The sequence below is a fragment of the Phasianus colchicus genome, chromosome 16 (assembly GCF_987193195.1).
Source record: "Phasianus colchicus chromosome 16, bPhaCol1.hap1.1, whole genome shotgun sequence".
Classification (NCBI taxonomy): domain Eukaryota; kingdom Metazoa; phylum Chordata; class Aves; order Galliformes; family Phasianidae; genus Phasianus; species Phasianus colchicus.
Window position 1 is genome coordinate 842,982 of NC_143451.1, and position 16,056 is coordinate 859,037.

The following is a 16,056-nucleotide window of genomic DNA, read 5'->3' on the forward strand; positions in this document are numbered from 1 at the left end:
GTCCTCTTGCGGAGTGTAATGCTGTATGTTCCGGAGGAAATGGGAAATATTCAGCAGAGTCCTGGTATTTCTGGGAGAAGAGGTCTGATGTGGGGGGGGGAAGGTGATGTATCTGTGAGAAAGCTGGTGTTTCTGGGAGAAAATGCCAGGTATTGGTGAGGAAACAGATGCTAGAGAGGGAAAAGGCCATCCCTTTGGGAGAGAAGTGGTATTTCTGGGAGAAAATGCCCCAAATCGGAGAGTAAGTGTCATCCTGAGGCGTGTCATGGAGTAGATTTGGGAGGAAATGGAGGTGTTTCACAGAGTAGCGGCACTTCTGGGAGAAAATGTCCTCAGTGGGAAAGACAATGTCCTCTTGAGGGAAGAAAACGGGTCTTTCTTACAGCAAATGTCATCCAATTGGGAGAAAATCTCCTCTCTTGGGGAGAAAAGTGGTCTTTCTGAGAGAAGGTGTCCTCTTCTTGGCTGCAAGTGTCCCATTTGGCATTGTCATGGAGGCTTTTTGGGGAGAAAGCGTGTGGCAGTTGTAAGAGAAGGGGTATTTCTGGGAGCAAATCTCCTCTTTTTGGAAGAGAAGGTGAAATTTCCAAGGGAAAAGTGGCATTTCTGGGAGGAAATGACAGAGCTGGGGGAGAAAAGTGGGAACCGGTGGGAAAGAAGATCTTGTACTGGAGAGCAACGGTGGTCTTTTTGGTGTGCCAAGTGGTCTCTTGGGGAGACAACGTGGTAAATAGGGGAGACAATGTCCTCTGGAGGAGTGTCAAGTAGTATTTGGGAGAGCAAACGTCAGGTATTTCTCGGAAACTGGCTGTTTCTGGGAGATAGTAGCAGACTTGGTTGGAAAATGACAGGTGTTTGTGAGAAAGCTGGTATTTTGGGGAAAAAAGGCCGTTTTTTAAAGAATAAGCTGGCATTTCTGGGAGAATATGTCCCATCTTTGGGAGAAAACGGGTGTATGTGGGAGAAAATGTCGTGTATTTGGGAGAAAGCTGGTGTATGTGGGAGAAAAGGCCATTGTGATGGGAGTCAGTGTGATCTTGAGGAGTGGAAAGCAGTATTCTTGAGATGAAACGTGAGGTATTTCTAAGAGTCCTGGTATTTCTGGGAGAAAATGTCTTGTTTTGGAGAGCCAAAGTCCCATTTTGGGGGCAGAAGCTGGTATTTCTGTGACACTGCCATCTTGATGGGGGTAAGTGTGATCTTGAGGAGTGTAAAGCAGCATTTTGGTTAGAAAATGGGAGCTCTTCCTAAGAGCAGTGCTATTTCTGGGAGAAAAGGAGCTCTACTGGGCATAAAAATGGTGTATCTGTGATAAAATGCCACATTTCTGAAAGAAACTGTCCTCTTGCGGAGTGTAATGCTGTATGTTCCGTAGGAAATGGGAAATATTCAGCAGAGTCCTGGTATTTCTGGGAGAAGAGGTCTGATGTGGGGGGGGGAAGGTGATGTATCTGTGAGAAAGCTGGTGTTTCTGGGAGAAAATGCCAGGTATTGGTGAGGAAACAGATGCTAGAGAGGGAAAAGGCCATCCCTTTGGGAGAGAAGTGGTATTTCTGGGAGAAAATGCCCCAAATCGGGGAGTAAGTGTCATCCTGAGGCGTGTCATGGAGTAGATTTGGGAGGAAATGGAGTCGTTTCACAGAGTAGCGGCACTTCTGGGAGAAAATGTCCTCAGTGGGAAAGACAATGTCCTCTTGAGGGAAGAAAACAGGTCTTTCTTACAGCAAATGTCATCCAATTGGGAGAAAATCTCCTCTCTTGGGGAGAAAAGTGGTCTTTCTGAGAGAAGGTGTCCTCTTCTTGGCTGCAAGTGTCCCATTTGGCATTGTCATGGAGGCTTTTTGGGGAGAAAGCGTGTGGCAGTTGTAAGAGAAGGGGTATTTCTGGGAGCAAATCTCCTCTTTTTGGAAGAGAAGGTGAAATTTCCAAGGGAAAAGTGGCATTTCTGGGAGGAAATGACATAGCTGGGGGAGAAAAGTGGGAACCGGTGGGAAAGAAGATCTTGTACTGGAGAGCAACGGTGGTCTTTTTGGTGTGCCAAGTGGTCTCTTGGGGAGACAACGTGGTAAATAGGGGAGACAATGTCCTCTGGAGGAGTGTCAAGTAGTATTTGGGAGAGCAAACGTCAGGTATTTCTCGGAAACCGGCTGTTTCTGGGAGATAGTAGCAGACTTGGTTGGAAAATGACAGGTGTTTGTGAGAAAGCTGGTATTTTGGGAAAAAAAGGCCGTTTTTTAAAGAATAAGCTGGCATTTCTGGGAGAATATGTCCCATCTTTGGGAGAAAACGGGTGTATGTGGGAGAAAATGTCGTGTATTTGGGAGAAAGCTGGTGTATGTGGGAGAAAAGGCCATTGTGATGGGAGTCAGTGTGATCTTGAGGAGTGGAAAGCAGTATTCTTGAGATGAAACGTGAGGTATTTCTAAGAGTCCTGGTATTTCTGGGAGAAAATGTCTTGTTTTGGAGAGCCAAAGTCCCATTTTGGGGGCAGAAGCTGGTATTTCTGTGACACTGCCATCTTGATGGGGGTAAGTGTGATCTTGAGGAGTGTAAAGCAGCATTTTGGTTAGAAAATGGGAGCTCTTCCTAAGAGCAGTGCTATTTCTGGGAGAAAAGGAGCTCTACTGGGCATAAAAATGGTGTATCTGTGATAAAATGCCACATTTCTGAAAGAAACTGTCCTCTTGCGGAGTGTAATGCAAGTATTATGTCCTAAATGGAGTCTAGGTCCCCAGCACTATTTCTCTCTCTATTTGATCCCTAAAAACAACTGTTCTCTTGCCAAAGATTTTGCATCGTTAAATCTCCTTTCTGAAACAATGAATATTGTGTAGTTGCAGGCCACTTTTTCAAACCTGTGGACATTCCCTTTGCTTCTACTTCTTTAAGCAACCTGCAGTTGCAATACACTTTTGCAGTACAGTCTTGAACCTCTTTATTCCCTGTTTTTCAGTCACCATGGGCTGTGTCTGTGCTGTCTTTGTAACCAGGACCAGGGAATGACCTCTTTTCTCCCAGTCAGTTTTCTCAACACATCTACTGGTGTGGATGAAGCAAGCAAAGGCAACAAGAAAAGCAAATACAATTATACTAGCAAGCAGGAGTATCATTTATTATAGATGATAATCACATGTTGGTTTGTCACTAGGTGTGTTTAATCAACAACTTTCTTTTTGAAATAAGAGTGAAGATAAAAGAAAAGTTCAAATAGGATTCCTACATGTCTCGTTTTCATTAAAGATTAGATCTGCTACAACACGATGAACTGAGGATAATATAATGTAACGTCCAAACACTTTTTTTCAAGTAATGTTAACACTGAATGAAAGGTATACAGGCTTCAATGAAATTAGGCAGCTGAGGCCTAGTTGAATGCTATTTGTTGTTGAATGGTATTTGTGACAGTGTTGAAAGAAATGGCTGATGTTATTGTAAAGTTACTGTCTGTCATCTATGAAAAACGGTGTTCTGCACAGGTCTGTGAGTGTTAGAAATGGGCTTTCTTGAAGAGCTGTCTTTATGGAAAAGGAGGCATTGCTTGCAAACTGGTAAATTGGGGAAAAAAAAAAAAAAAAAAAAGTAACATTTCTGATTTCCAATTTAGTTATTAGAAAATCCCCATCATCTCTCTTTATATTATATGAATACTCCATGGTGTCCTTGGGATGACAAGATGCCTGTACTGCTATTTAGATATGCACAAATACAACAAATCCATGGGCAGATCTTTCCCCTACTGCATTTTTTTAATGTATTTCTTTATTGCTAAACTAAAAGGAAAATAATAGTAGAAAAAATTCAATCACCTTAATCAGCACATGCAAGTCTTAAAAATCTTTTTCTTGCTCTGTAATACTGAAAAGACCTGATGGGAAATGTTACCTTCCAAATTTTGCTCTGTGTATATGCATTTCCTATTTAAACCCTCACTCAGCAAGAGAAGGAAAAACACTTCTCAGTTTCAGTGTAAGTGCCCCATGGAATTTTCTACAGGAAAAATATCACTTTAGATCTGTCAGACAATAACATTTTATTACCTCAAGGATGTTATCTGAACCTGAGGTCTAATATCTAAATGAACTGCAGTTCAGATTATTTGAGATTTAGCAGAAAGACAGAGGGATGGAAAGTTTCATAGAAAGATTCTATGGGGAGAAGTCTCATTCATTTATTGTGGATAAATATGATGAAAAGGTATTCATATACCAAGTTTTAATAACTGTATGGTTAACAGGAGGAACAGTAGACAGCTTTGAGCAGTAGCTGACATACAGAACAGGAGAGTTGGAAGAGTAATATTTCCAAGAAGATTAATTTAATTTAAAGGCAGAATGTTTTTTGGCTATTGGAAAGTTCTCTGTTGTGTTGAGCAAAAGGATAGATATACTGGCTGAAAATAAACCTGTAAAAGTGAGGTAATGCATTTACTAAAACAACAATAATTGCTATATCAGGATGGATCATATATTAAAGGCAATAAAACTCTGATTAATAGCTGTCAGGTTATTTCTTTATTTTCTCAAATATTTATTTGAGCGCAACATACTATAAATACTTTAAAGAAAATGTTTATCTTATATTTGTACATGATTGCACTCAGTAATACATGGAAGAGCAGCCACTGAAGTGGGAGGATCATAAGCCCAATGTATGTGAAGAGAGAGAGCAATAAATTTGATTCTTCTCAGCATTTTTCTGTTACAGGTTTTGAGAAACTTGTTAGATTTTAGTACCTGCAAATGTAAATGAAACCAACATAAAATACCATACATAACCTTATTACTTTAAATAACATAGAAAATATGGATTGGAAGACTCGTGTGCATGTTCTTTTTTTCTGTCTTAGACCTGAATAAAGCTGTAAAGAAGAAATTAATGCTCTAGTAAGTCACTGTCAACTCTTGCAAGTCCATTTGGGAGAAAATTTGACACTCCATTTTTTTTTTCTTGTTGTCCTTCTATCTCCTACTCTCCTTTCTGTGTATGTTTATTATTTGCCTCATTTCTGTGAAAACAAATCAGGCTCCATTAATAAAAGCAAAAACTGTTTAAGGCCATCCATCTTACTCTTTCTCCTCAAAGGTTTGCTGCCACTTGTTCTATCACAGAGGACTGCAAAACTTTTTTGCTCCACATTGTTACCCTCTAAAGATAAAATGAATAAATTGCTTAAGAAGATGTTGAAAGACTCTTAATGGTGCATTTATGATCATAACATACGTATTTGTGAGACCTAAGGATTTTTATTCATTCTATTTTTGTTCAATGTAAAATCAAGATTAACTTCTTAGATTTTCTGGACATCCTCGTTGTATAAATTTAATTTTTTACTCCTTTTCCTTGTACAACTTCTGAAATCTGACAGTAAGAACATTTTTATTTTTGTCTCAAACCTCTTTTTTATTCTTTGTCCATCTATTTTTTTTTTCCCCCTATGATGCTTCTTATAACTTTACCAATTACTTTGTGTTCCATTTCATTACGTTATTTATTTTTGCTTTTTCTTTAGGGCAGGATATGTCTACTGCTATGCATCTGCACAGTTCCTACAATGGAGCTTTGATCCTGGCTGGATTGCTTAAGTGCCATTAACATAAACGTGGTTAACAAAAATAGTAGTTTCAGCTTAGTATTTTTCATGCTAAATCAGGTTCAAAACTAGAAGAATAAAAGTTTTTTTGTAAGAAACATAAACATCCATGTTGATTTCATAAGTGAAACTGATTCTGTTTTTGAAGAGCGGAAGAAATTTAAATAATTCATCTGAAAGCAAAGTTCACTTCTGTTTTTATATTCTCAGAAGTGAATCATCAGATTAAACTAGCATGCCACAGTTTAGTGGTAAACCTCTAACACTACCAAATCTACATATGTAGATTTTGCTTTAATGTCACAGTCAACAGAATGTAATCAACTAACAAACAAAACAAGCAAACAGAAAATTCACATCCAAATAAACCAGAAAGAGGAGTTTATAGACACTCTACAGAACTGTTAGCTGTGCTATGCTTTTCAAAAGCTGGAATTTGTCCTACAGACATCTCAGAAGTTGCACATCTGTCCAAGAAGAATCATTGCACTTTATTTCTACTGTACATGTTTATCTTATATCTTATTCTTCATTACTGTTATGTACTATGCAAAATACATAAAGAAAAAAAGCAGTAATCAAACTATACATACTGTGAGCAGGGCTTTGTGAAGGCTGCAGTACTGTACAGAAGAAAGCCTTGAACAGATCTATCTCAAATTCAGGGTAATAATACATTTATTTCCTACCCACATTGCTCATGTAATCCACCAACTATTTTAGGAACGCCTAGATTCTTAAAAATACAGAAATTAAAGTGATTTCCTGATCAACCCTTACAGAAAGACACAAGTTTAAACATGAAAGCAACTATGAATGCTTTGGAGAGAAAAAAATAGAATGTAATGTTAATAATCCCTGTAATGTTAATAAGCTAAATAACAGTTTCAAAGTTTAGTATCTTGATGCTTTACGGAGCTCCCATAAAATGGCTCTGAGCCTTCCCTTTCTAATGATTTTGCACACCCACGCAACTTGCTCTGTGGGGATGGAAGATAACAGGATTTAGATCCTTGACACACTGCAATTGATTTAACAATAAATATTGTCCATCCTAGTTTTGGGTTACTATAAGATGAAAGCAAAAATGTATATACTGATCTACTGGTTTTCTTTTAAAAAACATTCATCTGATGCTGAAGGCTAATTCTGTAAAGCTGAAACTTAAATCCCAGCAGAAACAGGTTCCCAGATATTAAAAACAAACAAACAAACAAACAAACAAAAAATCATAAAAGTATGTATAATGAAATCTTTAGGCATGTGACAAACTTTGTTTTATATATTATATGATTTCAGAACATCTGTCACACACACTCACAAACTTTCCTTAGAAGGAGAAGCAGAAGTTTAGATGATGATAAAGTTATGTTCTTACCACATTAGAAGGTTCCAATTTCTTCCTTCTAGCAAGGTCAGTGATATTATTGCCATTGTAGTTGATGCTCTCCATACAGCCTTTGAAATTTTTTTCTGCTGTTAGAACTTGGCTTCCCAGAAAAAGGCATGCCTCCAAAGGTTATCTTTGAATGTATCAGAAAATGAAAGACAGTTACTGGAGGACAAGGGCTTAGAATTTTTGCTTACTAGAAAAAGAAAGTATCAAACAAGTACTGGAAAAGTAGGAAAAAGTTAAGTTTCAAGGACATTTCCATCAGAAAGAATGGAAATGAAGAAAGAACGGAGCCCCCAGGCTGGTTGTTGAGTGAGAATTACTGCTTACCCAGCATCCGTTTGCTTCATCAAATGTCCCCCATCTGCTCACAGAAACCTCTCTAAGATGCTTTTCTGAAGAATATTTGGCAGCATGTTTCCCAGGGCTGATGCCTAGAGGAGAGGGTTACATGGAGACTTGCTGTCTATCTTGATGGCAAACCCCTCCTAAGTAGGAATCCAGAGCTGGTGACTCACTTTGTAGTCTTGTATAGGTCTGGGGCAAGACAACATTATGGCAGTGGGGAGATATTCATGGTCAGGCTGGACAGGCCTCTGAGGTCTCTGACCTCTGTGGGTGTCCCTGTTCATTACTGGGGAACTGGACTCAATGGTCTGTAAGAGTCCCTTCCAACTCAAAAAAAAATTCTAGTTTTGGGTTACTATAAGATGAAAGCAAAAATGTATATACTGATCTACTGGTTTTCTTTTAAAAAACATTCATCTGATGCTGAAGGCTAATTCTGTAAGGCTGAAACTTAAATCCCAGCAGAAACAGGTTCCCAGATATTAAAAACAAACAAACAAACAAACAAAAAAAAATCATAAAAGTATGTATAATGAAATCTTTAGGCATGTGACAAACTTTGTTTTATATATTATATGATTTCAGAACATCTGTCACACACACTCACAAACTTTCCTTAGAAGGAGAAGCAGAAGTTTAGATGATGATAAAGTTATGTTCTTACCACATTAGAAGGTTCCAATTTCTTCCTTCTAGCAAGGTCAGTGATATTATTGCCATTGTAGTTGATGCTCTCCATACAGCCTTTGAAATTTTTTTCTGCTGTTAGAACTTGGCTTCCCAGAAAAAGGCATGCCTCCAAAGGTTATCTTTGAATGTATCAGAAAATGAAAGACAGTTACTGGAGGACAAGGGCTTAGAATTTTTGCTTACTAGAAAAAGAAAGTATCAAACAAGTACTGGAAAAGTAGGAAAAAGTTAAGTTTCAAGGACATTTCCATCAGAAAGAATGGAAATGAAGAAAGAACGGAGCCCCCAGGCTGGTTGTTGAGTGAGAATTACTGCTTACCCAGCATCCGTTTGCTTCATCAAATGTCCCCCATCTGCTCACAGAAACCTCTCTAAGATGCTTTTCTGAAGAATATTTGGCAGCATGTTTCCCAGGGCTGATGCCTAGAGGAGAGGGTTACATGGAGACTTGCTGTCTATCTTGATGGCAAACCCCTCCTAAGTAGGAATCCAGAGCTGGTGACTCACTTTGTAGTCTTGTATAGGTCTGGGGCAAGACAACATTATGGCAGTGGGGAGATATTCATGGTCAGGCTGGACAGGCCTCTGAGGTCTCTGACCTCTGTGGGTGTCCCTGTTCATTACTGGGGAACTGGACTCAATGGTCTGTAAGAGTCCCTTCCAACTCAAAAAAAAATTCTAGTTTTGGGTTACTATAAGATGAAAGCAAAAATGTATATACTGATCTACTGGTTTTCTTTTAAAAAACATTCATCTGATGCTGAAGGCTAATTCTGTAAGGCTGAAACTTAAATCCCAGCAGAAACAGGTTCCCAGATATTAAAAACAAACAAACAAACAAACAAAAAAAAATCATAAAAGTATGTATAATGAAATCTTTAGGCATGTGACAAACTTTGTTTTATATATTATATGATTTCAGAACATCTGTCACACACACTCACAAACTTTCCTTAGAAGGAGAAGCAGAAGTTTAGATGATGATAAAGTTATGTTCTTACCACATTAGAAGGTTCCAATTTCTTCCTTCTAGCAAGGTCAGTGATATTATTGCCATTGTAGTTGATGCTCTCCATACAGCCTTTGAAATTTTTTTCTGCTGTTAGAACTTGGCTTCCCAGAAAAAGGCATGCCTCCAAAGGTTATCTTTGAATGTATCAGAAAATGAAAGACAGTTACTGGAGGACAAGGGCTTAGAATTTTTGCTTACTAGAAAAAGAAAGTATCAAACAAGTACTGGAAAAGTAGGAAAAAGTTAAGTTTCAAGGACATTTCCATCAGAAAGAATGGAAATGAAGAAAGAACGGAGCCCCCAGGCTGGTTGTTGAGTGAGAATTACTGCTTACCCAGCATCCGTTTGCTTCATCAAATGTCCCCCATCTGCTCACAGAAACCTCTCTAAGATGCTTTTCTGAAGAATATTTGGCAGCATGTTTCCCAGGGCTGATGCCTAGAGGAGAGGGTTACATGGAGACTTGCTGTCTATCTTGATGGCAAACCCCTCCTAAGTAGGAATCCAGAGCTGGTGACTCACTTTGTAGTCTTGTATAGGTCTGGGGCAAGACAACATTATGGCAGTGGGGAGATATTCATGGTCAGGCTGGACAGGCCTCTGAGGTCTCTGACCTCTGTGGGTGTCCCTGTTCATTACTGGGGAACTGGACTCAATGGTCTGTAAGAGTCCCTTCCAACTCAAAAAAAAATTCTAGTTTTGGGTTACTATAAGATGAAAGCAAAAATGTATATACTGATCTACTGGTTTTCTTTTAAAAAACATTCATCTGATGCTGAAGGCTAATTCTGTAAAGCTGAAACTTAAATCCCAGCAGAAACAGGTTCCCAGATATTAAAAACAAACAAACAAACAAACAAACAAAAAATCATAAAAGTATGTATAATGAAATCTTTAGGCATGTGACAAACTTTGTTTTATATATTATATGATTTCAGAACATCTGTCACACACACTCACAAACTTTCCTTAGAAGGAGAAGCAGAAGTTTAGATGATGATAAAGTTATGTTCTTACCACATTAGAAGGTTCCAATTTCTTCCTTCTAGCAAGGTCAGTGATATTATTGCCATTGTAGTTGATGCTCTCCATACAGCCTTTGAAATTTTTTTCTGCTGTTAGAACTTGGCTTCCCAGAAAAAGGCATGCCTCCAAAGGTTATCTTTGAATGTATCAGAAAATGAAAGACAGTTACTGGAGGACAAGGGCTTAGAATTTTTGCTTACTAGAAAAAGAAAGTATCAAACAAGTACTGGAAAAGTAGGAAAAAGTTAAGTTTCAAGGACATTTCCATCAGAAAGAATGGAAATGAAGAAAGAACGGAGCCCCCAGGCTGGTTGTTGAGTGAGAATTACTGCTTACCCAGCATCCGTTTGCTTCATCAAATGTCCCCCATCTGCTCACAGAAACCTCTCTAAGATGCTTTTCTGAAGAATATTTGGCAGCATGTTTCCCAGGGCTGATGCCTAGAGGAGAGGGTTACATGGAGACTTGCTGTCTATCTTGATGGCAAACCCCTCCTAAGTAGGAATCCAGAGCTGGTGACTCACTTTGTAGTCTTGTATAGGTCTGGGGCAAGACAACATTATGGCAGTGGGGAGATATTCATGGTCAGGCTGGACAGGCCTCTGAGGTCTCTGACCTCTGTGGGTGTCCCTGTTCATTACTGGGGAACTGGACTCAATGGTCTGTAAGAGTCCCTTCCAACTCAAAAAAAAATTCTAGTTTTGGGTTACTATAAGATGAAAGCAAAAATGTATATACTGATCTACTGGTTTTCTTTTAAAAAACATTCATCTGATGCTGAAGGCTAATTCTGTAAAGCTGAAACTTAAATCCCAGCAGAAACAGGTTCCCAGATATTAAAAACAAACAAACAAACAAACAAACAAAAAATCATAAAAGTATGTATAATGAAATCTTTAGGCATGTGACAAACTTTGTTTTATATATTATATGATTTCAGAACATCTGTCACACACACTCACAAACTTTCCTTAGAAGGAGAAGCAGAAGTTTAGATGATGATAAAGTTATGTTCTTACCACATTAGAAGGTTCCAATTTCTTCCTTCTAGCAAGATCAGTGATATTATTGCCATTGTAGTTGATGCTCTCCATACAGCCTTTGAAATTTTTTTCTGCTGTTAGAACTTGGCTTCCCAGAAAAAGGCATGCCTCCAAAGGTTATCTTTGAATGTATCAGAAAATGAAAGACAGTTACTGGAGGACAAGGGCTTAGAATTTTTGCTTACTAGAAAAAGAAAGTATCAAACAAGTACTGGAAAAGTAGGAAAAAGTTAAGTTTCAAGGACATTTCCATCAGAAAGAATGGAAATGAAGAAAGAACGGAGCCCCCAGGCTGGTTGTTGAGTGAGAATTACTGCTTACCCAGCATCCGTTTGCTTCATCAAATGTCCCCCATCTGCTCACAGAAACCTCTCTAAGATGCTTTTCTGAAGAATATTTGGCAGCATGTTTCCCAGGGCTGATGCCTAGAGGAGAGGGTTACATGGAGACTTGCTGTCTATCTTGATGGCAAACCCCTCCTAAGTAGGAATCCAGAGCTGGTGACTCACTTTGTAGTCTTGTATAGGTCTGGGGCAAGACAACATTATGGCAGTGGGGAGATATTCATGGTCAGGCTGGACAGGCCTCTGAGGTCTCTGACCTCTGTGGGTGTCCCTGTTCATTACTGGGGAACTGGACTCAATGGTCTGTAAGAGTCCCTTCCAACTCAAAAAAAAATTCTAGTTTTGGGTTACTATAAGATGAAAGCAAAAATGTATATACTGATCTACTGGTTTTCTTTTAAAAAACATTCATCTGATGCTGAAGGCTAATTCTGTAAAGCTGAAACTTAAATCCCAGCAGAAACAGGTTCCCAGATATTAAAAACAAACAAACAAACAAACAAACAAAAAATCATAAAAGTATGTATAATGAAATCTTTAGGCATGTGACAAACTTTGTTTTATATATTATATGATTTCAGAACATCTGTCACACACACTCACAAACTTTCCTTAGAAGGAGAAGCAGAAGTTTAGATGATGATAAAGTTATGTTCTTACCACATTAGAAGGTTCCAATTTCTTCCTTCTAGCAAGGTCAGTGATATTATTGCCATTGTAGTTGATGCTCTCCATACAGCCTTTGAAATTTTTTTCTGCTGTTAGAACTTGGCTTCCCAGAAAAAGGCATGCCTCCAAAGGTTATCTTTGAATGTATCAGAAAATGAAAGACAGTTACTGGAGGACAAGGGCTTAGAATTTTTGCTTACTAGAAAAAGAAAGTATCAAACAAGTACTGGAAAAGTAGGAAAAAGTTAAGTTTCAAGGACATTTCCATCAGAAAGAATGGAAATGAAGAAAGAACGGAGCCCCCAGGCTGGTTGTTGAGTGAGAATTACTGCTTACCCAGCATCCGTTTGCTTCATCAAATGTCCCCCATCTGCTCACAGAAACCTCTCTAAGATGCTTTTCTGAAGAATATTTGGCAGCATGTTTCCCAGGGCTGATGCCTAGAGGAGAGGGTTACATGGAGACTTGCTGTCTATCTTGATGGCAAACCCCTCCTAAGTAGGAATCCAGAGCTGGTGACTCACTTTGTAGTCTTGTATAGGTCTGGGGCAAGACAACATTATGGCAGTGGGGAGATATTCATGGTCAGGCTGGACAGGCCTCTGAGGTCTCTGACCTCTGTGGGTGTCCCTGTTCATTACTGGGGAACTGGACTCAATGGTCTGTAAGAGTCCCTTCCAACTCAAAAAAAAATTCTATGATTCTATGATTCTATGAATATTCCTGGTTTTATTACAAGTACAAATACTGATAAAGCCTACATTCAAATTGTTTATTCCTTGCTTTTGGAGAAGCTAAAACACTAGCACTAAGAGTTTTAATCAACGTAGATAATAGCTTGTCAGTTGTTATGCACAGTGGTACGTGCACCCAGTTTGAAATTTCAGTGCCATTAATGTTTTTAATTTTTTAAGTGATATGACACAGTACATGCAATCAACAATAATGAACATACCATGGTTCAGGACCCCTGATCTCTCAGCTAGTAATTTAAAATATTTTCACGTGTAGAGACAAGACAAGTATTATGTCCTAAATGGAGTCTAGGTCCCCAGCACTATTTCTCTCTCTATTTGATCCCTAAAAACAACTGTTTTCTTGCCAAAGATTTTGCATCGTTAAATCTCCTTTCTGAAACAATGAATATTGTGTAGTTGCAGGCCACTTTTTCAAACCTGTGGACATTCCCTTTGCTTCTACTTCTTTAAGCAACCTGCAGTTGCAATACACTTTTGCAGTACAGTCTTGAACCTCTTTATTCCTTGTTTTTCAGTCACCATGGGCTGTGTCTGTGCTGTCTTTGTAACCAGGACCAGGGAATGACCTCTTTTCTCCCAGTCAGTTTTCTCAACACATCTACTGGTGTGGATGAAGCAAGCAAAGGCAACAAGAAAAGCAAATACAATTATACTAGCAAGCAGGAGTATCATTTATTATAGATGATAATCACATGTTGGTTTGTCACTAGGTGTGTTTAATCAACAACTTTCTTTTTGAAATAAGAGTGAAGATAAAAGAAAAGTTCAAATAGGATTCCTACATGTCTCGTTTTCATTAAAGATTAGATCTGCTACAACACGATGAACTGAGGATAATATAATGTAACGTCCAAACACTTTTTTTCAAGTAATGTTAACACTGAATGAAAGGTATACAGGCTTCAATGAAATTAGGCAGTTGAGGCCTAGTTGAATGCTATTTGTTGTTGAATGGTATTTGTGACAGTGTTGAAAGAAATGGCTGATGTTATTGTAAAGTTACTGTCTGTCATCTATGAAAAACGGTGTTCTGCACAGGTCTGTGAGTGTTAGAAATGGGCTTTCTTGAAGAGCTGTCTTTATGGAAAAGGAGGCATTGCTTGCAAACTGGTAAATTGGGGAAAAAAAAAAAAAAAAAAAAAGTAACATTTCTGATTTCCAATTTAGTTATTAGAAAATCCCCATCATCTCTCTTTATATTATATGAATACTCCATGGTGTCCTTGGGATGACAAGATGCCTGTACTGCTATTTAGATATGCACAAATACAACAAATCCATGGGCAGATCTTTCCCCTACTGCATTTTTTTAATGTATTTCTTTATTGCTAAACTAAAAGGAAAATAATAGTAGAAAAAATTCAATCACCTTAATCAGCACATGCAAGTCTTAAAAATCTTTTTCTTGCTCTGTAATACTGAAAAGACCTGATGGGAAATGTTACCTTCCAAATTTTGCTCTGTGTATATGCATTTCCTATTTAAACCCTCACTCAGCAAGAGAAGGAAAAACACTTCTCAGTTTCAGTGTAAGTGCCCCATGGAATTTTCTACAGGAAAAATATCACTTTAGATCTGTCAGACAATAACATTTTATTACCTCAAGGATGTTATCTGAACCTGAGGTCTAATATCTAAATGAACTGCAGTTCAGATTATTTGAGATTTAGCAGAAAGACAGAGGGATGGAAAGTTTCATAGAAAGATTCTATGGGGAGAAGTCTCATTCATTTATTGTGGATAAATATGATGAAAAGGTATTCATATACCAAGTTTTAATAACTGTATGGTTAACAGGAGGAACAGTAGACAGCTTTGAGCAGTAGCTGACATACAGAACAGGAGAGTTGGAAGAGTAATATTTCCAAGAAGATTAATTTAATTTAAAGGCAGAATGTTTTTTGGCTATTGGAAAGTTCTCTGTTGTGTTGAGCAAAAGGATAGATATACTGGCTGAAAATAAACCTGTAAAAGTGAGGTAATGCATTTACTAAAACAACAATAATTGCTATATCAGGATGGATCATATATTAAAGGCAATAAAACTCTGATTAATAGCTGTCAGGTTATTTCTTTATTTTCTCAAATATTTATTTGAGCGCAACATACTATAAATACTTTAAAGAAAATGTTTATCTTATATTTGTACATGATTGCACTCAGTAATACATGGAAGAGCAGCCACTGAAGTGGGAGGATCATAAGCCCAATGTATGTGAAGAGAGAGAGCAATAAATTTGATTCTTCTCAGCATTTTTCTGTTACAGGTTTTGAGAAACTTGTTAGATTTTAGTACCTGCAAATGTAAATGAAACCAACATAAAATACCATACATAACCTTATTACTTTAAATAACATAGAAAATATGGATTGGAAGACTCGTGTGCATGTTCTTTTTTTCTGTCTTAGACCTGAATAAAGCTGTAAAGAAGAAATTAATGCTCTAGTAAGTCACTGTCAACTCTTGCAAGTCCATTTGGGAGAAAATTTGACACTCCATTTTTTTTTTCTTGTTGTCCTTCTATCTCCTACTCTCCTTTCTGTGTATGTTTATTATTTGCCTCATTTCTGTGAAAACAAATCAGGCTCCATTAATAAAAGCAAAAACTGTTTAAGGCCATCCATCTTACTCTTTCTCCTCAAAGGTTTGCTGCCACTTGTTCTATCACAGAGGACTGCAAAACTTTTTTGCTCCACATTGTTACCCTCTAAAGATAAAATGAATAAATTGCTTAAGAAGATGTTGAAAGACTCTTAATGGTGCATTTATGATCATAACATACGTATTTGTGAGACCTAAGGATTTTTATTCATTCTATTTTTGTTCAATGTAAAATCAAGATTAACTTCTTAGATTTTCTGGACATCCTCGTTGTATAAATTTAATTTTTTACTCCTTTTCCTTGTACAACTTCTGAAATCTGACAGTAAGAACATTTTTATTTTTGTCTCAAACCTCTTTTTTATTCTTTGTCCATCTATTTTTTTTTTCCCCCTATGATGCTTCTTATAACTTTACCAATTACTTTGTGTTCCATTTCATTACGTTATTTATTTTTGCTTTTTCTTTAGGGCAGGATATGTCTACTGCTATGCATCTGCACAGTTCCTACAATGGAGCTTTGATCCTGGTTGGATTGCTTAAGTGCCATTAACATAAACGTGGTTAACAAAAATAGTAGT